General features: G+C 49.9%; 1 non-coding gene across 1 annotated transcript; it reads left to right on the plus strand.

The window, feature by feature from the left end:
• The first annotated feature begins 8,802 nt into the window (after positions 1-8,802).
• On the plus strand, positions 8,803-8,921 carry LOC139991804 (5S ribosomal RNA). Its single transcript, XR_011800926.1, has one exon. It is a non-coding gene; the product is annotated as a 5S ribosomal RNA (ribosomal RNA).
• The last annotated feature ends 17,835 nt before the right edge of the window (positions 8,922-26,756 follow it).

Consider the following 26,756-nt stretch of genomic DNA (forward strand, 5'->3'; position numbering starts at 1 on the left):
TGGCCGGCGACACTCTCAATCCCAGTCGCTGCATAGCGTGCACCGCGCACGCCACAGCGTCTTCCGTGAGAATCACGGTCTCGCTCCACCACTGTCCCTCGGCTAGCACCAAGGTATCGTCGGCGTAACAAACCAAGCCCGTGCCCGGGGGCATCGGGCATCGAAGGACGGAGTCGTAGGCCGTGATCCACAAGATCGGTCCTAGCACCGAACTTTGCGGGACGCCGCGCTCCACACGTCTTCTCTCTTCCCCGTTCCTCCCAGTGAAGGTGATCCATCTATCGTTCAGGTAGGCTCCGATGACCTCAACCAGGTACGCCGGCACCTCGAAGTGTCGCAGAGCCTCCATTATCCTCGCCCAGGGGATAGAGTTGAAGGCGTTGCTGACGTCCAGGGAGACCGCTACCGCCATCCCGTAGCGGGAAACCATGTCCTCCGCCATGCTCCTCACCCGCTTCATTGCGTCCACCGTGGAGCGACCCCGGCGAAAGCCGTACTGACTGTCGTGCCATTCGGGAACCCGTCCCGAGATATGGGCCTCCAGACGGGCGGCGATCACCCTCTCGAAGAGCTTCTCGATCTCGTCCAGCAGGCATATCGGCCTGTACGCCGACGGCGAGTCCGGCGGACGACCCTCCTTTCACAGCAGGACCAATCTCGCCGTCCGCCACATCCGCGGGTAGATGCCCTCCCTCCGGCATCGGGTGAACAGGTGCCGCACGCGAGGGGCCACCACCTCCATCGTCTCTGCCCAGACTCGGCCCGGAACTCCGTTCGGACCCGGTGCCACGTCACGGGACGCCATCTTCTTAGTCGCCGCGAGAAGCTCCTCCTGAGTGACCTGCAGCTCCTCGCTCCGCTCCGTCGACGTCGTCGCCGCCGTTGCCGTTGACGACATCTCGCCTCTGCCGGAGGAGAGGGACGGTCCCGACCGCCCCCCGTCGCTGCCCTGACGCGGAAACAGCGTCCCGATGACCTTGGCCAGCAGCACCGGATCCATGTTGGCGGTCAGCGGGGGGGCCGCGGGTCGCAACTTCCTCGTTACCACCTTGTACGACCGCCCCCACGGGTCTGACTCAACCGCCTCGATCAGCTCCTTCCAAGACCGAGCCTTCGCGATCTTGATCTCCCGCTGCAGAGTCCGTCTCGCCTCTCTGTAGACCCCGTAGCAGCGGGAGATCTCCTCGTCGCGCGTCCTTCTACGGCGACGGGCCCTCAGAAATCTTCTGCGTGCCCGCACGCAGCTCGCCCGCAACTCCGCGTTCTCCGGCGTCCACCAGTAAACGCAGCGGTTGCGTTCACCGCCCGGGACGGAGCGCGGCATCGAGGCGTCGCATGCCGCGATCATGTATCCTTGGAGAATCTCCGCCTCCTCGTCGACGCTTCCCAGACTGGTCGTCCCTCGGGCGTCCCATCTCCACATCGAGACGATGGCTCTCGCCCGCAACATCTCCCTGTCCCGCTCCTTCAGGTGCCATCTGGGTGGTTGTGATGGGCCGGAGCGGCTCGCACCACCTCGGGCGACTTGGTTGTTATTCTGGTCCACGTCCTCCGAGACCACCTCTATAAATATGTAGAGGTGATCGGACAGGGTTTCGACTCCCTCGGCCACTCTCCAGTAACGGATCCTCGGGTACAGCTTCGAGGTGGCCCACGTGATGTCGACCACGGAGGACTCCCTCCACGCCACGCAGGTGCTCGCCGTACCCTTGTTTACCAGCAGAGGAGTCTAAGTCCCGCAGCCCAGTCTGTCAGGCATCTTCCTCTGGTGTTCGTCGCGGAGTTCCCCCACTGCGTCGAGTGGGCATTGAAGTCCCCGAGGACCAGCACCTGGCGGGGAAAGCACCTTTTGACGCATTCACCGACATCGTCCAGAAATTCCCCGAACGCGGCCAGGCCGCTGTTGGGGGAGACGTAGACCGCCACCACCGCTATTCCTGGCCATTCGACCGCGACGTAGCCGCCGCCACGGTCAAGCAGGGCGCCAAAGGCACCCAGGGTCGGCGTCCAAGTCACGGCCGACAATCCGTCCAGATCCCCGATCCAGTTGGGAGCGTCAGGGACGCGATAAGGCTCGGCCACTGCCGCCAGGGCGACCTCGCTCTCCCGGATAGTCTGGAAGAGCAGGTCTTGCGCCCTTCTCGATCTGTCCAGGTTGCATTGGAGGAGACGGTTGAATTCACTCGATCACCTCCATGGCCTCCTCCCGGCCATCCGCCGCTGATTGTTCGACGGTGCTTCCCTCTTGCGTTACCTCCGCGGTCGGTTCGCGGATCGGTGGCTTCCTCTTGGCTCTCGGCGGAGCGCATGCCGCCCTGCACATCCTGTGGTTGGCCGGCGCTCCCAGCGACTCGCACAACGGGCACTTGGGCGCGGAGGCGGGACACCCCCTGGCACGATGCCCGCTACCGCCGCACCTGTAGCACAGATGCCCGCGATCCACGTTGGACGTGCAGGTTAGCCGCACGTGCCCCAGCTCCAGGCACTTGAAGCACTGCAAGGGTCTCTTCGGAATGACCGTGACCCTCGCCGTGGACCAGCCCATAGCTACTTTCCCGTCCCGGGCTAATTTCCGGGCTCCGGCCACCGGGCACCTTACCCATGCAGTCCCGAGGCCGTACCTGGTGGTACGGATCTCTCCGACCTGCACCTCCGCGCTGCCGCACCCCGCCGCTGAGGCCAGCGCCTGTCGCAGCTCCTCCTTAGCGACCGAGATGTCTATCCCGGCCACCCTCAACTCCGCCGTCCTGTTCGGGGCCGCTACTCTCACCGCGGCCGGGTCCAGCACTTCGGCCAGACGCGTCGCCAGTCGCGACGTCTTTCCTCTGTCTTTGTCGCCGGGGAGCCGGATAATTATACCCCCGGTCATCGATTTCCTCATTCCGAGGGACTCGACGCCGATCTCCGCAAGCGGGACCTTCTGTCGCGCCATCGCGAGAACATCGGCGTACGAAGTCTTAACCCCCTCGTTGATAGTCAACGTCACCGCGGACGTTCGCGGTGCGCGGGGGGCCCGGCCGTTTTTGTCGCCTGCGCCGTTCCTTTTTTAGTCACTAGTGCGGCGCCCGTCTTCCGTACGCCCATTGGTCGTGACGAAGGAGCAGCAGGCATTCCCTCTTTTTTCTCCTCCTTCCTTGCGGCCCTTTTCTTCCGCTGCCGTCTTTCCACCACCCTCCATTCGCCACCCTCCTGCTCCCTCGGGAGCATTGTGGCTTGGGTGACGCGTTGGACAGCGAGTTGGTCCGCCTTGCGCCGAGGTTCGGGGCTGCGCGGTCTTCGGCCCCCGAACCGTTCCTCGATGGCCCTCATGATGGAGGGACCGAGTTCGCCCATCTTTTTCTCTAGGGCGTCCAGACGCGCGCCTTCTTGTTTCCCCTCCCGCGGAGAGTGGCCGGGCTCAATAGCCCGACCGTTGCACCGCGGGCACTCGTGGGTGCGGGCGGCCAGCCTCGTTATCTCTTTACGCAAGGCCGCGTTTTCCTCCTCCAACGCGGTCAGCCTTGCTTCCGCGAGCCTGGCGGCCGTGGAGCTACCGCTGTGGACCACCTCAGCCCTCTGCAGGTTAAGCTCCCTCCATGCGGCGGCGACGTAGGTCGCCGCGTCTTTTAGGTCCTTGATACTTGCTCCCTTCAGGTTCGGCGATATCGCCGCCACCCGCAAGATCTTAGACACCTGCCTGGTGAACTCGGCGCTCACGTCGGCCGCCGAGCTCATCCGTATGTCCAGCGCCAAATCCACAGAAATCTCCGGGGTCAGCGTCATAATGCGCCTTCTCTTCCCCCCGGAGACGATCGATCCCAGGGATGACCGAGACGCGGAAGAGGCGACCGAATCCCCGTCATCGGACCTCGTCCGCGCTCTTAGCTCCCTTACCGGCGCGAGGCCCGTTACGGCGGCCGGTGCGAGGAAGACGCCGTCCGCCCCGCCCGTGGTTCTCCGCGATGCTCTTGTTATTCTTCTCGGAGGTTCCTTGTGAATCTCCGTACTATTGCCTCCCGTCTCACCAGACGTGAAAACACATCCGGGGGCCTGGCGGTCCACCCCCGAACGGCCGTGGTCGTGAGATGACGACGCAGGTGAGCCCACTTGACTACCCACCGCTGCGCCGGTACTGGGGTATCCCTCCCCTGCACCGTAAACCATTTTCGCTTTTTGGTCGCAATCCATAGTGCTATGTAATTGTTGTCGCCGCGGTCATCAACAAAGTCCGTCCTGGTGCCACTCACTCTTTCGCACCCTGCCCCGGTCAATGCCGGTGCAGGGTGTCGGGGGGCCCCACAAGAAGGTGAGGTGAGTGGTCTTGACAGGCATGGGCCCACCAACTTCTCCGAAACTCTCCGCATCGGATCGGCAAAATTGACAGGCGCCAGAGGCACCGACCAGCTGCCACCCGACTGTAAGAGAGCATCAGATCTATCGAGGTTTCCTGGGACGTGGTCCTACGGCCCGAAAACGCATGCCCGCCTCATGCTCCCCATTCGGAGTCAAGTTCTGCGTTAAGTTCTTCGTTCGTAAGTGTAACTGGTTCGTTGGTTGCACAATGTATTCTACTGAGTGCGTCAGCTGCAGTGTTGGCTTTGCCTTTGGTATATTCGATGTCGTATTCGTATTCCTCGAGTTTCAGCCTCCATCGCATAAGTCTCGATGAAGGGTCTTTACAATTTTGAAGCCATTTAAGAGCTTGGTGGTCTGTTCTAATGGTAAATCGTCGTCCAAGTAGATATTGTCGGAGGCGTTTAACTGCCCATACTATTGCTAATAATTCTTTCTCGGTTGTAGAGTAATTACGTTCAGGTGGATTTAAAGTTCGCGATATATAACTGCATGGATGTCCGTCTTGGGATAGAATGGCTCCTATTCCTTCGTTACTCGCGTCAGTGGTTAGTGTGAATGGTTTACTATAATCTGGATATTTTAACACGGAAGAGTCACATAACTTTTGTTTCAGAGTATCAAATGCGTCTTAAGTTTTGTCAGTCCAATGGAATGGCGTGTCTTTCTTACTGAGTTCGGTAAGTGGTTTTGCTAGTTTTGAAAAGTTGCGGATAAATTTTCTATAATAACCTGCTAGTCCGAGGAAAGATTTTACTTCTGTTGGGTTTTTGGGTTGTCTAAAGTTTTTTACGGCTTCTATCTTCTTTGGATTTGGTTTTACTCCTTCCGCTGTTACGATATCTCCGAGATACTCTAATTCCGGTTTCAAAAATTCGCACTTATCTGGTTGTATTTTCAATCCTAACTCTCTAAGTCTTTGTAATACGATAGCCAAGTTTTGGTTGTGTTCTTCTATCGATTGACCAAAAATAATAATATCGTCCAAATATACAAAGCAGTGTTTGTTAATAAGTCCACGAAGTGCAGTGTCCATCATTCTTTGAAATGTCGCCGGTGCGTTTTTGAGTCCAAACGGCATTCGCTTATAATGGTAATGTCATTGTGGCGTGGAAAATGCTGTGTACTTCCTTGATTTTGGATCGATAGGAATTTGGTAGAATCCTGAGGATAGGTCTAAGGCGGAAAAGAATTTTGCGTTTCCTAACTGTGATCGTATGTCGTCTATATCGGGTAGTGGATATGCGTCTTGGTCTGTAAGTTCGTTGAGTTTTCGAAAGTCAATTACAATTCTCCATTTCTGTTTTCCCGAGGCCTCTGGTTTCTTTGGTACAACCCATACTGGAGAGTTATATGGGGAGTCGGAAGGTTCTATAATGTTTTTCTTAAGCATTTCGTCCGTTTGTCGTTTGATTTCTGTTTTGTGGCATTCAGGAGGTCGGTAGGATTTAGTGTTTACGACTTTGTTTTCTTTTAGAGTAATTGTATGTTTCGCAAGTGAAGTGCATGGTAAGAGTTCTGTTTCGAGATTGAAGACGTCCAAATAGTAAAGCAATAATTTTTCAATCGGTTCTCTAAGAGTTTTTTCTATGTGCGAAAGTCTAACTAAACCTTTGAATGTAGAAATTTGATCGTAGGTGTTAGAATTTGCGATAGCGTTAGTGATTTTTAGGTTTGACTCACCACCATTGATAAAGCATACTGAAGTTGGTTTTCCTTTTAGGTACACTGTTTTTGATATGGTTTGCCCAGGTAATATGGTCGTATCCTGTTGTAACAAAATAATATTATTGTCTAGTTTTAACTTATCATTAGAAAGTTCGAATTTGAATTGTTGTAACGCGGGTAAACCTAATATCCCATCTTCTATTAGTGGAAAATCATTATCTACTACATTGAAGTATACCTTTTTGCCAAACAGATTTATAATAACGCGTTCTGAAGTTTTGAACTTAGAATGTCCCATCGCGAATTTCATTATAGGCGTTGATTCTGTTCTTGATACCCATTTTCGCTTAAGTAGGTTAATTCCTGCTCCTGTGTCGACAAGAAGTCTCCGTTTTGGTTCTCCAACTGGTCCAAGGAGCACTGTTGGGAGTTCTCCTGTAGTTGCGTTGATTCTAATTCTTTTATTTTCATTTCGATGTTGTTGATTGGAGGTGCTCGTTGTTGTAGGCCCTGGTGTTCGAAAATTTGAACATTGGTTTGACGTGTGTCCAAGGCGTTTACATTTGAAGCATCGTGGATGGGCTCGTTCTGCTAGTGGTGAGCGTTCGATTTGTTGAAACGCAGTTCTTGGTCGCTGAGCGGGGGTATATTCAATCGCTTTGAGAGGTGTGGGCGTAAAGTTCGTTATTGGCCGTGGTTTATACTGTGGTCGATTATTGAGACGAGCAGTCTGTTGCTTGCGCGTTCTGTCTTCACGAAAATATCTTTCGATGTCGGCGGCGCGTTTCTCGGCTTCCATAACGTTGTACGGCGGATTGGCAAGTAGAACTTGCTCTATTTCTGTTTTTAATCCTCGAATGAAATCTGTTACCGAATCTTTTAAAATTCTGTCGCTCATGGCACGTCTGGTTATTTCGTCCGGGTATTCATTGGTAATACTATACTGTAATTTGTTAAAAGATTTTCTAAAACGAACAATATAGCTTTGTACGCTTTCGTTAAATCCTTGTCTAACCTCTCGTAATTGGTCTTGGTGTTCCCGAACCGAAGCTTGAGTTGTTACGTTCTGTCGTAATGCTTGATATAAATGTGCGTATTCTGATATGTGTACGTTACGTATTGCCGTAGCTGCTTTTCCCGAAATTTTCTCTGTCTTAATCATTTTTAATAATAAATGTTGTTCACTACACATTACCCTCATCTCTCTAACTTCCTTAATAAATTCTTCTACTCCTATATCGTCTTCGCCGTTAAGTTGTGGGATGCACTTTAATGCGTCTTTAGCTTTAAGCTCTGGTTGTGTAAAACGTCGAGTAAAAGCTCTGTCTTCGGATAGCTGAGGTGGCATCTGAGGAGGTCCTCGAAGGGGTGATTGGTCTTTAGCAGTGTGGGTTGTTTCGTCTGCGGTCATTAGCGAATTGGCTTCTGATACATCTCCCATACGTATTTTTGTTAAACTCTTTCCTACTAATGCGATCTCTGCTGCGAGTTTTTTGTTCTCTTCGTTTGCTGCGCGTTGAGTTTCGTCAATACGTAGTGTGAGTGTATTGATTTGTTCAGTGAAAGTTTCATTTTGTTTCTGTATTGCATCTAATATAGCCCTAACTGTTGGGTCTATCCCACTACTAGTTGAAGCGGCGTTAACAGTCTCGATTTTATCTTTTCATGACGTTGCCATTATTATACTGATTGTATTATTTGTGCTTGAATGTCTCTTCTCGTTCTATATTTGGTAAAAGAATGCAGAGTTTCCTCACCTTGATCGTTTAACCGTAGGAAAGGTTCCGTTGCGGTGTTCCTTTGTCAAAACGTCAAAAGTGTTTCCTTTGTTGGAGTGGCTCGTTGATCCTCAATCTTCAAGGTTGACCGTAGCCCGATATGCGTAGTTTCGTTTACTTGAAGCTGATGGATCTGGCAGGATTGCCAAAATGTCACGTAAAATAATAAAAAAAAGGAAGGAAAAATCGAAGACGTAAAATAAAAGATAAAAAACGAAAATAAAGAAATACAAAGACAGAATTTATTTCTTCAAAGTTGTAAAGACAAAGGAAACCAGATATGGCTCGTGGGCATTCTTGTTCATGGGAAAAATCTGTTATCTCGCCAGACACCCGCTTTCTCCGTAATAGGTAAGAGCGTGCGACAAACATGGACCATCTGTAAACCGAAAATGTTTATGTGAAGAGAAATGATGCAACTGAACAGATTCGGTTTATGGTCTCTCAGTCAGTGTAACAATGGGTAGGTCTTGACGCCCAGACCATAAGGAATCTCGCAAGGAGCATCGCATCTGGCGTAACACGTGCTAAACAGAAATTCGATCCGTGACAATTACTTCGGCGGTGTGGTGGGTGCCCTCTAGCCCTTTAGTGCTGGTCACCTAATAAGGCTGCGGGTTGTATTTCCGCGTCTTTTGTGCGGAAAGTCTTACGTTGTTGTTGATGTCTTTAGTTGTTTTTTATGATGGTATTTTTCGTTTAATAGTTTTTTTTGTTGAGTTTAAGGTGGGTCCCGCCTCCTTGATTTCGGCTTCATTATCGTTGTCCCCTATTTTTTCTTTTTTTTGAATGATTTTTCCTGTTGTTTTGATGATGACACATGCACTACTTTTCACTTTTTAACAATTTTTTCTGCTCTTTCTTTTTTTTTCCTATCACTGAATGACTATGAATTGACGCCCTCTCTGGCGGGATCTACGCCTGGCATCCCTTTTGGACTGAGACGTCTGTCCTGTTCAGAGATTGACGGTCAACTGAATAGTTCTCTGCACGTCAATATCGACTAGCAAAACTACTTTTCTCAGCCAACGCTCATACCGCGTTGAGAGCACTCGTTCTCGTCCGATCACGAAAGTTAAGCAACGCTGGGCACGGATAGTACTTAGATGGGTGACCGCTTGGGAACTCCGTGTGGTGTTGGCATTTTTTTATTTTCTTTCCATATTTTGCATTTTTTTTTTTTAATGATGTATAATCGTAGAAAAAAATATTAGGTTTGGATCAGTACCAATTTTTCGGCCGGCGTGGGACGGCCGGTCAAACTAGTACATACTAATTTTTGACGAATTTAACTATAGCTCCTGATGATAAGCATGCGCAAAATATAGAATCCAATTGGCGGTCAGCTAAGGAACTGGATGAGAGGTAGAAATCGTATTTATGACGATGACTTTGCCGATAGCCTGTGCGAATTTTTGTGCCGCTGTTTTTATCATCATAACTACATCGATTAGATGGCATTGTCACGTAAAATTATAATAATAATAATAAGAAAAAGGAAATCGAAGATTAACAATAATTACTAAAAAAAAGAGATTTTATTTCTTAACGCTTTGTTCACACTAATTACAATTCACTACCGAACTCCAGCCACGACCTTTGGAATGGTTTGGGATTTGAGCGTGGCTACCTTTGATTTTGCGATTAAAAGCCATGTCCACACGCGGCCTTCAGGGTTAACGGTTCGGAGATAAACGCATGGTCCATTGGTTTTGGTCGTCGATTGTGATCTTGTTTCGGAGATTCAGTTCGTTTAGATACTCTTGATGCCAGCGTTGCCAGAAATGTTGTTTGATTTTTTGAATGTGTTGCCAACTGGAGAGATGATTGGTTGGAGTATCTCTGAAATCTCGATCTCGCAAACCTGTTAGTGCGTCTCCGATAAGGAAGTGACCAGGAGTAAGAACAAGGAGATCGTTTGGATCTGCAGATATTAGAATTAGAGGAATTGAGGATCGATTCGATTTCGATAATGAGTGTATTCAAGTTTTCGAATGTCAGGAGCTCATTACCTGCGACACGTCTGATGTCGTTTGAAGGACTTTACTGCATCCTCCCACAACCCGCCGAAGTGAGGTGAGTTTGGAGGAATGAAACGCCATTCGATCCGTCGGTCGGCTAAAAAGGATTGAACCTTTACCTTATGATCGTCGGACCGTAGGAGGTTCCGGAGCTCTCGTAGCTCGTTGTTGGCGTCAACGAAGTTAGTACCGTTGTCGGAATAGATAATTGAATAGAATCCTCGGCGAGCAATGAATCTTCGCAGCGCAGCAATGAAGGTCTCGCTGGTGAGGTCACTGACCAGCTCGATGTGGACCACTTTGACTGTAAGATATACAAAAATTGCTACGTATACCTTTATTTTATGTCGGTTGCGATCCTTTCGCTCCTTGATGTAAAATGGTCCGCAATAATCGATTCCGACGCTAGTAAACGGCCGAGATTCTGTTATCCGTGCGGTTGGCAGGTCGCCCATTACATAATCCACTGGGGGTGGATTAGCTCGGCAGCAATGAACGCACTTCCTCACCGTGCTCCAAACCTGGCTACGGCCGTCGATAGGCCAATAAGATCTTCTCAAGGAATATAAGGTGGCTTGAGTTCCGGAATGGAGGTTTAAGAGGTGCTCGTGCTCGATTATGAGTGATGTGACGAAGGATTTGGGTAGGATGATTGGGTGTTTTTGGTTAAAAGGTAGTGATGAGTCACTGAGTCGGCCTCCGACTCGCAACATCCCGTCTTTGTCCAGAAATGGATTGAGTCTTTGTAGCTTCCCCCTCACTGCAGAATCTCGATTTGTTCGGAGAGTGCGAATCTCGTCTGGGAAATAACAAAACTGTAGCAATTTGATCAATTTGTCATGGGCAAGAGCTAAGTCATGTGTGGTTAGAGGTCTCCCTCGATCCTGTTTTTGTCGCCATCGTAGGCAACGAGCGATGACTCTGATAAGTTTTGGCCACGAGGAGAATCTCTCCAATAGACTGTGGTCGGCGGGAATCAACGATAGACAGGTTGCCTTCTTCTGCTCCGGTATTTCTGTTAAAGGTACGGGGTTCCATGTCGGCCAGCGTTCTTCAGGTTGTTGGAGCCACTCCGGTCCATGTTGCCAAATCGTTGATCGCAGAAAATCCTCGGGTAATTGACCTCGAGATATGAGATCAGCAGGGTTGTCCGCGGTGGGAATGTGACGCCAATCTGAGGTGTGAGTCTTATTTTGAATGTCTGATACTCGATTGGCGACGAATGTTTTCAGCGTATGGGGTGATGTATTAATCCAATGAAGGACGATGGTGGAGTCCGTCCAGTAAACGGTGCGAGAGATGTTATTTTGTAACGCTTGACGTACTGTGGTCGTCAGTGATGTGAGAAGAAGTGCTCCACTCAGTTCCAGTCTTGGGATGGTTAGTGATTTGAGTGGAGCTACCTTTGACTTCGCAGTGAGGAGTCGTATCCAGACATGGCCATCGGGAGTGATCGTGCGAAGGTAAACACATGCCCCATACGCCTTCTCGCTGGCGTCACAAAATCCATGTAACTCGATTTCAGCTGCGGATTTGATTATGGTTTTGCGTGGAAACCTTATGTTATTCAATAATGGTAATTGCGTATAATATTTGCGCCACTCTGTATGTACGTCGGCCGGAAGCGACTCGTCCCAATCGATTTTCAATGTCCAGATTCGTTGAAGCAGCATCTTAGCTCGAACGATTACTGGTGATAGCAATCCAAGAGGGTCGTAAATCTTGGCGATTTCAGAGCTGATTATTCTTTTCGTGATTTGAGGGGTGATGGGATTGATTTTGACGGAATACAGGATGGAATCATCAGATGAATTCCAAACAACACCCAGGGTTTTTACAGTTTGAGATTCGCCGAGGAGAAGCTTGTCGTTTATGTCCTGTTCGGGAAGTCCGTTTAACAGTTCCCGGCTATTCGACGCCCATTTTCGAATATTTAAACCGGCTAATTTAAGCAGCTCTGTGAGCTCTATTCTTAGTGATCGTGCCTCGTCCTTTGTATCAACTCCTGTGAGAACATCGTCGACGTAAAAATCTCGTTGTAGAATTGCTGCCGCTCGTGGATATCGATGTCCTTCGTCGTCTGCCAATTGTTTGAGGCACCGAATGGCTAGATATGGGGCTGCTGAAAGCCCAAACGTCAGTGTATTGAGTTGATAGGTGTCAACTTCTCCTTTGGTGTTACGCCACAAAATTTGTTGGAATTTTCGATCCTCTGGCCGCACAAGAAATTGTCGATACATTTTTTCGACATCGCCTGTAAGGACGTATTGGTGAGAACGGAATCTCAGGAGAATGTAGAATAGATCCTCCTGTAGTTTTGGTCCCGTATGCAGTATATCGTTCAAAGAAGCTCCGGTGGTGGTTGGTGCAGATCCGTCGAACACGACCCGGAGCTTCGTAGTTTGGCTGGACTCCTTGATTACGCCGTGATGGGGCAGAAAATATCCGTCATCGATAGCACGGTCCGTAGTGACTCTCGTCATGTGTCCTAATTCGAGATATTCCTTTATTACGGCATGATAATCGGCTTCGAATTGTTTATCTCGCTGGAACCTGCGGCTGAGGGATGTGAGACGTTTCATCGCTATGGCTTTAGAAGATCCAAGCGACGAAGTCGTGTTGTTAAATGGGAGAGCGACAATGTATCGCCCTTCGTCGGTGCGTTGAACGTGCTTACGGAAATGTTCCTCGCACTGTCGTTCCGCCTCTGAGATGTGTGAAATGAGCGGTCCTTCGTCGATCTCCCAAAAACGAGCGAGGTCCGCCTGTAGGGCCGCCGTAGAGGCGTGAAACGTGTGCGCTGCTGATTGCGAGGTTGGGCTCCCCCCGATGACCCATCCGAATCTCGTTTTTTGCAGACGCAAGTCAGGCCCGTTTGAGTGACTAATGTCAAGTTGGCCGACACAGAGTGATGCTAGTGTTGGTCCGGCGCTCAATATAATTTCGATCGGGGCAGGTATATGGAATCTTGGATCGGCTAGTTGTAGATTCCGTGGAATTTGTATTATTGAGCGGTCTACGGGCTGATCTGGGACCCAAGTCGATATGGTGGGTATAATAAGGAACGTCAGTGTACGTTCGTATGTGCCGTCGATCGAAGTGATTGTAGCCGTGATGTAGTGTTTCGATGTCGTCGATAACGCGTTTAGGGCTCCGATTGGGACCGAACATTTCTGTTGACCGAGTTTCAATGTTTTTGCCAGTTTCTCGGTGATGAAATTCATGCTAGAGCCGGTGTCTAGCAGAGCTCTACAACGGACTGGTTGAGCCTTGTCGTCCAGAATCTTAACCTGCGCTGTCACTAACAGATCGTGATATGATGGTTCGGATAGAAGCGAGGTTCTTGAATCCGCTTTGTGCGATTCGGTCCCTAATAACGACGTCTGATTTAGTCATTGTCTCCCTTGTCGTTGAGGATTCGGCGTTAAATTTGATTCGGTCTCCCTTGTTCGTATCGAGCGGGACTCGCGTTTGGGAGAAGTTCTGGGAGATGATCGGCCAGATGTTGGAGGAGACGCTCGGCGTGACGACGGAGGAAACAATCGGCGAGGTGATCGAGGCGATGATCGGCGAGATGATCGAGGCGATGATCGGCGAGATGATCGAGGCGATGGTCGGGGAGATGATTCGGATCGTTTCGAATGACGCGAGGAACGCGGTGTCGGAGAACTAGGTGGTGATCGTCTGCCTGATGATCGGTCGCTCGACGAATGACTGCTCGATGATTGACTGCTAGATGATCGTGATTTCTCAGAACTCTGATCTCGATGAAGATACGTGTGATGTCGCAGTCCGCATATGCGACATGAACCGGCGGAACATTGAGCCACGGAATGACCTTTACTCAAGCAATTGGTACAGAGCGATGCTCTTTTGGCGGTTTCAATGCGATTTTTGATTGATTTTGCCTTGAAGACATTGCAATTCCAAATTTCGTGTGATCCTTGGCAAGTAGGACACACCAACGTTCTCTGTGTAGTGATGAATGTGTGGGTTCGCGGCGCGGTTTGTCGTTGCCGATTATGTGAATCGGATGCCCTCTTTTTTACGATTTTGGCGTAGCTTATTCTATCCCCGTTTGTTCGTGTTTTCAGAAATTCTAGTAAATGTGTGTATGACGGCATCCTTTTGTCAGGCAGAGTGCGTTGCCATTTATGGATGATGGTTGATGGTAGTTTCCAGGTGAATAATCTGAGCAGAACTACGTTTGAGGTAATTGGTTCACCTAGTCTTTCTAAAGCTTGAAGATTAATCTGAACTGTTTCGATAAAGTCGTCTATTGCTTCGGGTGTCTCTACGGTTATTTCCGGATAATCAAGTATCAGATCCCAATGGCGCATGCAAACCTGACGGTGGCAGTCAAATTTATTTTTAAGAGTATCGAGAGCAATCGGATAATTTAGTTCTGTAGTGTCCAACGATTGGATAGTCCGCGCGGCTTTTCCAGTCAACGATGTTCGAAGGTACTGGAATTTTTGGACGGGTGTCAATTGTTCGCTTCGATCAATTGTGGATAAGAATGAATCATAAAAAGAATGCCAATTTTCCATTGTCCCGTCGAACGTGGGTAGGTGCATTTCTGGTAGTTTAATCGCAGCCGGCTCGGCGATATTGGATGAGTCGCGAATTGGCGGTGTCGACGTTGATGCGGGTGTATTGGTCATGAGCTTGGATATTCGTACTATCAGATTGAAATATGTTGATTCAAGTTCGGGATCGCGTGGGTTTGCCTCCTCGCCTAAATCTTCTAGCTGGTCTTGCAATAGTCGATATTGTTTCCACGCGTCTTCGACCCATGCCTGGTGGACAGGTAAACTGGACTTGTCCTTTTGATCGCATTGTTCGTATTCGTCGAGTCGTTTGGATGCGGTAGTAAATCGACCAATTTGGTAACCTCGTCTCCGGCGCAAGTTGGCAATATGGTCGGTGGTTTCCATTTTTATAGCGGTTTGTAAAGACAATGCAATGAACGAGCTTACCTTCTGGCTGTGAATTTACTGTTGCTCGTCACCGTGTGTTGTTGGCGTGAGGTTCTGTGATTGCGTTCTTCAATCACCGGGTTTTTCCTCCTCAGGATTGACGGCCCTGGCGGTACTGACTTCGCTGGGGTGGTAATGCTTCCGCTGCTGGTTATGTTGGATTCACGTGGCACTGTCTGGTAGTGGGTGTCACTGGTGTGCACTTTTCACTTACCACTGAATCCGGCTCGAAGGACCAAAAATGTTAGGACCGTTCGCGGAGAGACGCGGTCGCGAGGAAAACGCGTCAGCGAGAGGCGTAAATTTTCGTTACGATTTGACAATCGACGCCGCGAAGTAGTCGTTCCCCGTGTTTCGATTAGGATAACAGGGGTGGTTAATTGAAATTAACACTGTGTTAACAGGTTAATATAACATATATTTTTAACAATAAGTTAAATTATAATAGAAGCGCCACAAATTGTTTCGTGATAGATACCGTTAATGTTTATAGCAAATCGATTCGATTTTTTATGTATGCGGTGTGAATTTTATAATAAGACTGTTCAGATGCGACTGTTCGCTTAGAGTTGTCGAATGAGACTGATCGGTTACAGATTTCGATTCTTTGTCTTTCGGGGAGACGACCCCCCTGTCACGTAAAATAATATAAAAACACAAAAAATAATAAAAAAACATAAAAAAAAGACAGAATTTATTTCTTCACACTTGATTTACACTTGACTTCCGAACTCTAGGAGCGACTTTTTAAGACTGAAGCTCTTACAATTCCGCCTTTAAAAACTGATTTGTTTCTTTCTTTGTCATCCCTCAATATCCCCACTATCCACGCGTTTGTTAGCCGTTCTCGAATATTCGGCAAAAGGACCGTTGGGATATTGAAGGTTCATTGAGCACTTCGCCTCGCCGACATACACTGTCGCCGAGTGCGGCCGCATCTTTATTTCTATCATCAGCGGTTCCGAAGCGCGGCCCGGTCTTTGATGTAGATCGAGGTGTAGTTGATGTTACACCCCCATATGCTCGGATCACGCCACCGCACGCGCCGATGATCACGCAGGCCGACTTCTTCGTTTATAAAATAACGGTCCGAGATCGACGGTTCCAGAACTCGTTGCTTGGTGACAAGTATGCGTTCGTCGATACAATGTGTGTTTTCTGTCGGGCACATAAGAGGGTATATCTGCGACGCTGGAGGACCGCGAGCGACGGTTGGAAATACGATCTCTAAAAAGCCTCGTGGCGTAACAATGGGATTAATTTTGGCGGAATACAGGATCGAATCGTCAGATGAATTCCAAATAACACCCAGATTTTTTAGAGTTTGAGATTCGCCTAGAAGAATCTTGTCGTTTATCTCGGTAAGTCCGTTTCCGGTCATTTGACGCCCATTCTCGAATATTTAAACCGGCTAATTTAATCAATTCTGTGAGCTCTGTTCTTAATGATCGTGCCTCGACCTTTGTATCAACTCCTGTGAGAACATCTTCGACGTAAAAATCTCGTAAGACTGTTGCCGCTAGTGGATATCGATGTCTCTCGTCGTCCGCCAATTGTTTGAGGCACCGAATGGCTAGATACGGGGCCGCTGAAAGCCCGAACGTCACTGTATTGAGTTGATAGGTGTCAATTTCTCCCTTCGTGTTACGCCACAAAATCTGTTGGAATTTTCGGTCTTCTGGCCGCACAAGAAATTGTCGATACATTTTTTCGATGTCGCCTGTAAGGACTTATTGATGAGAACGGAATCTCAGGAGAATGTAGAATAGGTCCTCTTGTAGTTTCGGTCCCGTATGAAGTATATCGTTCAAAGAAACGCCGGTGGTGGTTGGCGCAGATCCGTCAAACACGACTCGGAGCTTCGTAGTTTGGCTGGACTATTTGATTACGCCGTGATGTGGCAGATAGCATTCATCGTCTGATTGGTGATGTGATGTGATTTTAGTCATGTGACCCAATTCCAAATATTCCTGAATGACCGCCCGATAAACTGTTTCGAATTGTTGATTTCGTTGGAATTGGCGATAGAGAGGCGAGTCGTTTAATCGCCATTGTTTTAGATGATCCGAGTGAAGTAAGTTTCTCGTTGAAGGGGAGTGTGTCATGTAATAAAAAAAGAAATTTAAGAAAAAAAAGAAACTTTATTTTTTTCTTTTGTTTGCAATACACTACCGAGCTCTAGGCGTAACTGTTCAAGACTAACTTGGATGATTTTAGAGGGAGTATTTAAATTCTTTTACTCGTGGGAGTGGGAAAAGCCTTCGATCGTATATTTCTTGAGAATGGATAGAGTGACCGGATGTAACTCGACGGTCACTCATGCTAAGGCGCTTGGAATTTCGCTATCTTATCGCTTTGCTTAGTCGGATTTCGTTTGTGATATCGTCGCCGCCGTTGTCGTTGACGATGTCTCGTCGCCGCCGTTGTCGTTGACGATGTCTCGTCGCCGCCGTTGTCGTTGACGATGTCTCGTCGCCGCCGTTGTCGTTGACGATGTCTCGTCGCCGCCGTTGTCGTTGACGATGTCTTGTCTCCGCCGGAGGAGAGGGACGATCCCGACCGCTCCGCGTCGCAGTCCTGACGCGGGAACAACGTCCCGATGACCTTGGGCAGCAGCACCGGATCCACGTTAGCGGTCAGCGGGGGGCCGCGGGTCGTAACTTCCTCGTTAGCACCTTGTACGGCCGCCCACACGGGTCTGACTCGACCGCCTCGATCAGCTCCTTCCAAGACCGAGCCTTCGCGATCTTGATCTCCCGCTGCAGAGTCCGTCTCGCCTCTCTGCAGACCCCGTAGCAGCGAGAGATCTCTTCCTCGTCGCGCGTCCTCCTGCGGCGACGGGCCCTCAGGAATCTTCTGTGTGCCCGCACGCAGCTCGCCCGCAACTCCGCGATCTCCGGCGTCCACCAGTAAACGTCGCGATTGCGTCCACCGCCTGGGACGGAGCGCGGCATCGCGGCCCTCATGTATCCTTGGAGGGTCTCCGCCTTCTCGTCGACGCTTCCCAGACTGGTCGTCCTTCGGGCGTCCCAGTTTCACGCTGAGACGATGGCTGCCGCCCGCAACATCTCCCTGTTCCGCTCCTTCAGGCGCCATCTGGGTGATGGTGATGGGCCGGAGCGGCTCGCTCCACCTCGGGCGTCGCGGTTGTTCTTGTCGCGGATCCTCGGGTACAGCTCCGAGGTGGCCCACGTGACGTCGACCACGGTGGACCCCTTAAACACCACGCAGATGCTCGCCGTACCCTTGTTCGCCAGCAGGAGTCCGAGTCCCGCGGCCCAGTCGGTCAGCCATTTTACTCTGGTGTTCGTCGCGGCGTTCCCCCACTGCGTCGAGTGGGCGTTGAAGTCCCCGAGGACCAGCACCTGGCGGGGAAAGCACCTTTCGACGCATTCGCCGACCTCGTCCAGAAAGTCCCCGAACGCGGCCAGGCCGCTGTTGGGGGAGACGTAGACCGCCACCACCGCCATTCCTGCCCATTCGACTGCGACGTAGCCGCTGCCGCGGTCAAGCAGGGCGCCGGAGGCACCCAGGGTCGGCGTCCAGGTCACGGCCGTCGATCCGTCCAGGTCCCCGATCCAGTTGGGAGCGTCGGGGACGCGATAAGGCTCGGCCACTGCCGCCAGGGCGACCTCGCTCTCCCGGATAGTCTGGAAGAGCAGGTCTTGCGCCCTTCTCGATCTGTCCAGGTTGCATTGGAGGAGACGGTTGAATTCACTCGATCACCTCCATGGCCTCCTCCCGGCCATCCGCCGCTGATTGTTCGACGGTGCTTCCCTCTTGCGTTACCTCCGCGGTCGGTTCGCGGATCGGTGGCTTCCTCTTGGCTCTCGGCGGAGCGCATGCCGCCCTGCACATCCTGTGGTTGGCCGGCGCTCCCAGCGACTCGCACAACGGGCACTTGGGCGCGGAGGCGGGACACCCCCTGGCACGATGCCCGCTACCGCCGCACCTGTAGCACAGATGCCCGCGATCCACGTTGGACGTGCAGGTTAGCCGCACGTGCCCCAGCTCCAGGCACTTGAAGCACTGCAAGGGTCTCTTCGGAATGACCGTGACCCTCGCCGTGGACCAGCCCAGAGCTACCTTCCGTCCCGGGCTAATTTCCGGGCTTCGGCCACCGGGCACTTTATCCACGCGGTCCCGAGGCCGTATCTGGTGGTGCGGATCTCTCCGACCTGCACCTCCGCGCTGCCGCATCCCGCTGCCGAGGCCAGCGCCTGCCGCAGCTCCTCCTTGGCGACCGAGATGTCTATCCCGGCCTCCCTCGACTTCGCCGTCCTGTTCGGGGCCGCTACTCTCACCGCGGCCGGGTCCAGCACTTCGGCCAGACGCGTCGCCAGTCGCGACGTCTTTCCTCTGTCTTTGTCGCCGGGGAGCCGGATAATTATACCCCCGGTCATCGATTTCCTCATTCCGAGGGACTCGACGCCGATCTCCGCAAGCGGGACCTTCTGTCGCGCCGTCGCGAGAACATCGGCGTACGAAGTCTTAACCCCCTCGTTGATAGTCAACGTCACCGCGGACGTACGCGGTGCGCGGGGGAGCCCGGCCGTTTTTGTCGCCTGCGCCGTTCCTTTTTTAGTCACTAGTGCGGCGCCCGTCTTCCGTACGCCCATTGGTCGTGACGAAGGAGCAGCAGGCATTCCCTCTTTTTTCTCCTCCTTCCTTGCGGCCCTTTTCTTCCGCTGCCGTCTTTCCACCACCCTCCATTCGCCACCCTCCTGCTCCCTCGGGAGCATTGTGGCTTGGGTGACGCGTGGGACAGTGGGTTGGTCCGCCTTGCGACGAGGTTCGGGGCTGCGCGGTCTTCGGCCCCCGAACCGTTCCTCGATGGCCCTCATGATGGAGGGACCGAGTTCGCCCATCTTTTTCTCTAGGGCGTCCAGACGCGCGCCTTCCTGTTTCCCCTCCCGCGGAGGGTGGCCGGGCTCAATAGCCCGACCGTTGCACCGCGGGCACTCGTGGGTGCGGGCGGCCAGCCTCGTTATCTCTTTACGCAAGGCCGCGTTTTCCTCCTCCAACGCGGTCAGCCTTGCTTCCGCGAGCCTGGCGGCCGTGGAGCTACCGCTGTGGACCACCTCAGCCCTCTGCAGGTTAAGCTCCCTCCATGCGGCGGCGACGTAGGTCGCCGCGTCTTTTAGGTCCTTGATACTTGCTCCCTTCAGGTTCGGCGATATCGCCGCCACCCGCAAGATCTTAGACACCTGCCTGGTGAACTCGGCGCTCACGTCGGCCGCCGAGCTCATCCGTATGTCCAGCGCCAAATCCACAGAAATCTCCAGGGTCAGCGTCATAATGCGCCTTTCTCTTCCCCCCGGAGACGATCGATCCCAGGGATGACCGAGACGCGGAAGAGGCGACCGAATCCCCGTCATCGGACCTCGTCCGCGCTCTTAGCTCCCTTACCGGCGCGAGGCCCGTTACCGCGGCCGGTGCGAGGAAGACGCCGTCCGCCCCGCCCGTGGTTCTCCGCGATGCTCTTGTTATTCTTCTCGGAGGTTCCTTGTGAATCTCCGTACTATTGCCTCCCGTCTCACCAGACGTGAAAACACATCCGGGGGCCTGGCGGTCCACCCCCGAACGGCCGTGGTCGTGAGATGACGACGCAGGTGAGCCCACTTGACTACCCACCGCTGCGCCGGTACTGGGGTATCCCTCCCCTGCACCGTAAACCATTTTCGCTTTTTGGTCGCAATCCATAGTGCTATGTAATTGTTGTCGCCGCGGTCATCAACAAAGTCCGTCCTGGTGCCACTCACTCTCTCGCACCCTGCCCCGGTCAAAGCCGGTGCAGGGTGTCGGGGAGCCCCACAAGAAGGTGAGGTGAGTGGTCTTGACAGGCATGGGCCCACCAACTTCTCCGAAACTCTCCGCATCGGATCGGCAAAATTGACAGGCGCCAGAGGCACCGACCAGCTGCCACCCGACTGTAAGAGAGCATCAGATCTATCGGGGTTTCCCGGGACATGGTCTTACGGCCCAAAAACCCATGCCCGCCTCATGCTCCCCTGTCCCAACTAAGGCCTGGACGCCCTCTGACGCTTACACACACGTTCACATGTACAGCGTAAATGTATCATCTTCCTAACACCTATCTTCTCGTTTGTATGAATAATCTCGTTTAATTTAGTTACCCATTCGATTCTGTCGTAATTTCCTAGCTCTGTTTTGGATAATTGATAGAAAGATTTACGGTTTGGAGTCATTTTGAGAAGTTTGGGTAACGCGTCGGTAGATTTTTCCCAATCGTGATACTTTTTATCGAGTTCTATGTTTAGATTTTCGCGTTGTCTGGTCAGAACATGTATTCTAGATAGTGCGTCGGCTGCAGTATTATCTTTTCCTTTCGTATATTCTATGTCGTATTCATATTCTTCTAATTTTAATCGCCATCTTATCAAGCGCGATGAGGGGTCTTTGCAGTTCTGTAACCATTTTAGTGCTTGGTGATCGGTTCGTATGAGGAATTTCCGCCCTAACAGATATTGTCGGAGGCGTTTCACGGCCCATACTATTGCTAAAAGTTCTTTTTCCGTAGTGGAATAATTTCGTTCCGGTGGGTTTAGAGTTCGCGAGATATAACAACATGGATGTCCGTCCTGTGATAAGATCGCACCTATACCTTCGTTACTGGCGTCAGTCGTTAATGTGAATTGTTTTGCAAAGTCTGGGAATTTTAGTACGGGTGATGAACAGAGTTTGTCTTTTATTGTCTGGAATGCTTCCTGGGTTTTATCTGTCCAATGAAATTGTGTCTCCTTTTTTGTAAGTTCGGTCAATGGTTTCGCGATTTTGGAAAAGTTTCTGATGAACTTGCGGTAATAACCTGCTAGTCCTAAGAAAGATTTGACGTCTGTGGGATTACGTGGCTGTTTGAAATTGCTAACGGCTTCTAATTTTTTGGGATTTGGCTTTACACCTTCGGCGATTACTGTATGTCCGAGATATTCTAATTCTGGTTTGAGAAATTCGCATTTATCCGGCTGTATTTTGAGTCCGAGTTCGCGTAAGCGTTGCAATACTATCGCGAGGTTGCTATTGTGTTCTTCGATCGACTGTCCGAATATTATAATGTCGCCTAAATATACGAAGCAATGTTTATTTGTGAGTCCTCTTAGCGCGGTATCCATCATGCGTTGAAATGTTGCAGGTGCATTCTTTAAACCGAATGGCATTCTATTGTAATGGTAGTGTCCTTGTGGTGTGGAGAATGCTGTGTATTTTTTAGAGTTTGTGTCCATTGGAATTTGGTGGAATCCGGAGGATAAATCGAGGGCCGAGAAGAATTTTGCGTTGCCTAGTTGGGATAGTATGTCGTCTATGTCAGGTAATGGATATGCGTCTTGGTCAGTTAGCTCGTTTATTTTTCTGAAGTCTATTATAATTCGCCATTTCTGTTTCCCTGAGGCGTCTGCCTTTTTTGCTACTACCCAGACTGGTGAATTGTGAGGAGAATCAGATGGTTCTATGATGTTCTTTTGCAGCATTTCGTCCACTTGTCGTTTGATTTCTTCTTTGTGGCATTCAGGCGGTCGGTAAGATTTTGTGTTAATGATTTTATTTTCTTTTAACGTTATTGTGTGTTTAGCAAGGTTAGTGCATGGTAACAGGTCGGTCTCTAAATTGAATACGTCGAGGTAAAACAGCAATATCTTTTCGATTCACGGAGAGTTTTCTCTATGTGCGAAAATCTGACTAAATCTTTAAATGTGGAGACTTGATAATACGTGTTTGAATTTTCGATAAAATTGGTCATTTTGGCTGGGCACTCACCACCATTGATAAAGCATATCGTTGTCGGTTTCCCTTCCAGGTAGACTGTTTTTGACACTGCTTGTTTTGGGGGTACGTCGTTTTCCTGTTGCAATAAAAGAATATTATTGTCAAGTTTTAATTGTTGATTCGAGAGTTTAAATTTGAATTTAGACAGGGCTGGTAAACCGAGTATTGCCGTCTTCTATAATTGGAAAGTTGTCTTCTACTACAAAGAATTCTAGAGTTTTGTCAAATAGTTTCATCAAGGCGTGTTCGTTAGTTTTAAATTTAGAGTGTCCCATCGAGAATTTTCGTTCCTTTATTATTCTTGGTCGTAATACGCATCTTCGCTTGAGTATGTTAATTCCTGCTCCGCTGTCAACGAGGAATTTATGTCGTCATCCGTCGGATCGTAAAAGTACTGTGGGTAGTCTTCCTGTTGTGGCGTTAATTCGTAAGTCTGGTCTATTGGTTCCTTTGTTTTTCCTCGTGTGTCTCGATATTGTGAACTGCTGGTGGTCTCGGAAATTGGCTGGGTGTATGAAAATTTCTACATTGACTAGAGATATGTCCGATCTGGTTGCATTTGAAGCATTTTAATTGAGTCTTTTGGGGAAGTGGTGGTTGTTCAGTTTGCCGGAGATTTCTTGGCATAGGATTAGGCGTTGGAGTTTGTTACGTCGGCCGACTCTCTACCTGGACCAGGCGTCGCATCGCGAGCGGGATGGCAACCATATGTCTGCACATCCTTATTGCGTACTCTAAAGAACCTCAAGGACCGACCATAAATCTTAGAAAATTTGAACTAAAGACTCTCAGGTCGAACAAGGATCTTTTCTATGAAAGTATTTTCTAAGATCTCTGGTTTGTGTCCGGAAAACACTTAAAATTAGTTATTTTCACACGTGCGATGCTTCCCACCACAAACCTTCTATCGAGGGCGGCTAAGACCCCTCCTAGTCCACCAACAATCGTAATGGCCAATAGAAACAATGTCTAGTACCCTCACTTTCCTGGCCAAAAAACTGTCATCTACGAATCCGATGATCTCGTGCGTTAGACACACCCTTTCTTAGCTCTCCTCTGACACAGCATCGTCACTCTCAGCGTAGTCTATTTTCGTCGTCCGAACAGTCAGTAAGTCTACCACGGTTCTACCTAACCCCAATCAATTCGTTTGCAAAGTCCAACTATCTCATCGAGAGATATCGTCAAATCAGGTCACATTTTCTGTAACGCATAAGCTGTACTCATCGCCAAATACTTGTGACGCTCATAACATTGTATAATCCATTGTTGAATATATCTATCATATTAACCTGTTAACACAGTGTTAATTTCAATTAACCACCCCTGTTATCCTAGCCGAAACACGGGGAACGACTATTTCGCGGCGTCGATTAGCCGAATCGTAGCGAGAATTTACGCCTCTCGCTGACGCGTTTTCCTCGCGACCGCGTCTCTCCGCGAACGGTCGTAACAGAGTTGGTTTTCTAATGATTGGGTTGGGATTATTGGTCCTTAGTCGTCGCTGCTCGGGGAGTCGTAATCGTTCCATTGGTTTTGGTCGTCGATTTCGATCTTCCCTGAAGAATCGCTCAATGTCAGTGGCTTTTTTTTCTGCTTCAAGGATATTGTATGGTGGGTTGGCGAGTAGTAATTGCCCTATTTCAGTTTTCAGGCCTCGAATAAAATCGGTTACGGAATCTCTTAAAATCCTGTCGTTCATAGCTCGTCTAGTAATTTCGTCACAGTATTCGTTCGTTATACTGTATTGTAGCTTATTGAGCGCTCTGCGGAACCTGATGATATAACTTTGCACACTTTCGTCGTGACGCTGTCTCGTTTTGCGTAGCTGGTCTTGTTGTTCCCTAACGGAGTCTTGGGTGGCTACATTTCGTCATAGGGCATCGTACAGGTGTCCGTATTCGTTGATCGGTATATTGCGTATGGCCAATTGCGGCTTTACCCGTGATTTTCCCGATTTTGATCATTTTTAGTAATAGAGTTGATTCGCTACACATGGCTCGCATTTCTCGTACTTCGCGTATGAACTCTTCTACTCCGATATCGTCTTCGCCGTTTAATTGTGGTATGCATGTTATCGCGTCTTTAGCCCGTAAGCTCGGAGAGGCGAATTGCGGTAGACGGTCTTCGTAAGTGGGATGGTTGTCTGCTTCTGTTCGAATCGGAGCGCACGGTGGGGAAGTTCTATCTCTCGCGGCAATAGATTCGTCCATGGTAATAAGGGAGCCTAGTTCTGTGGTAGCGTCGTGTCCTATTTTTATTTTGGAGATATTTTTGCCTAATAGCTCTATCTCTGCTGTACGCTTCTTATTTCCTCTGTCGGCTATCCGTTGTGTCTCTTCTATACGTCGCGTAAGAAGCTCGATTTGTTTTTGTATCGCGTCGAGTATGGCCCGAGTCGAATTATCCATAGCTCCGTTTGTAGAGACGGTTTCGGCTTTGTCTTTTCGCGATGTAGACATGATTCTAATAGAGTTTAACGAGTCTGAGCTATCATTGCTGCTTGGGCTCGAAACGCTTGAGAAACTTGGTTTTCTCGTACGGTAATGCGCAAATAAATCCAGATTTTTAGCTTACCGTAGTAGCTATAGCCGTTGACGAGTCTCTGGTTGTTTTTAGATTCCGAATCTTTTCGTAGCCTTGCTCTGCGCTGACCGTAGTCCTTTCGTCTAGTTTCACCGTAGTGGGACGTTGAAAGTTGCTGCAGGGCTTCGTAGTAGCAAAGATTCGCAGTGATCCGCTGATCCTTCGATCTTCAATGATACGCGTACGCCGAAATCGTGATTTCGTTTACACTGAAGCGAATGGATCCTGGCAGGATCGCCAAAAATGTCGTGTAAAAATTAAGAAAAAAGCAAGAAACTTGTCAATTTTCGAACAGGAGATCGAGATCTTTATTTTTTTACTCAATTTGTACAATTTTATTTTCGCGATGATACACTTTCGATACTTAGGGTAGTTGAGAATTTCTTTCAGACTGACTGGGCGATTCTGGAGGGAGCATTTATATTCTTTTATTCGTTGGAGTGGGAGAAGGCTTTGGTCTTACTTATCATATATTTCTGAGAATGGCTAGAGTGACCGAATGCCACCCAGGCGGCTGAGAAGGGATGCTGACCGGACGGTCACACGTGATAAGGCGCTCGGAAGTTTGGTTTTTCATATAGCTGCTCGAATTTCACCTGTGACACCCGCTGCGCCGGTACTGGGGTATCCCTCCCCTGCACCGTGAACCGTTTTCTTTTTTGGTCTCTATCCATAATTTATGCACTTGTTGTCGCCATGGTCGTCAACGAAGTCTCCGTCCTAGTGCCACTCACTCTTTCGCACCCTGCCACGGTCAAGGCCGGTGCAGGGTGACGGGGAGTCCCACGAGAAGGTGAGGTGAGTGGTCTTGACAGGCATGGGCCCACCATCTTCTCCGAAGCTCTCCGCATCGGATCGGCGAACTGACGGGCGCCAGAAGCGCCGACCAGCCGCCACCCGACTGTAACAGAGCATCTGATCCATCGGGGTTTCCCGGGACGTGGTCCTACGACCTGGGAACCCATTCCCGCCGCATGCTCCCCACCGTGCTCCAAAACTGGCTACGGCCGTCGATAGGCCAATAAGATCTTCTCAAGGAATATCAGGTGGCTTGAGTTCCGGAATGGAGGTTTAGGAGGTGCTCGTGCTCGATTATGAGTGATGTGACGAAGGATTTGGGTAGGATAATTGAGTGTTTTTGGTTAAAAGGTAGTGATGAGTGGCTGAGTCGGCCTCCGACTCGCAACATCCCATCCTTGTCCAGAAATGGATTGAGTCTTTGTAGCTTCCCCCTCCGTGATGCGCCACAAAATTTATTGGAATTTCCGATCCTCTGGCCGCACAAGAAATTGTCAATACATTTTTTCGACATCGCCTGTAAGGACGTCTTGATGAGAACGGAATCTCAGGAGAACGTAGAATAGATCTTCTTGTAGTTTCGGTCCCGTATGAAGTATATCGTTCAAAGAAACTCTGGTGGTGGTTGATGCAGATCCGTCGCACACGACCCGGAGCTTCGTAGTTTGGCTGGACTCCTTGATTACGCCGTGATGTGGCAGAAAATATCCGTCATCGATTGAATGGTCCGTAGTGATTTTCGTCATGTGTCCCAATTCCAAATATTCTTTTATTACGGCATGATAGTCGGCTTCGAATTGTTTGTCTCG

Source organism: Bombus fervidus, chromosome 10 (assembly GCF_041682495.2).
Source record: "Bombus fervidus isolate BK054 chromosome 10, iyBomFerv1, whole genome shotgun sequence".
Lineage (NCBI taxonomy): Eukaryota > Metazoa > Arthropoda > Insecta > Hymenoptera > Apidae > Bombus > Bombus fervidus.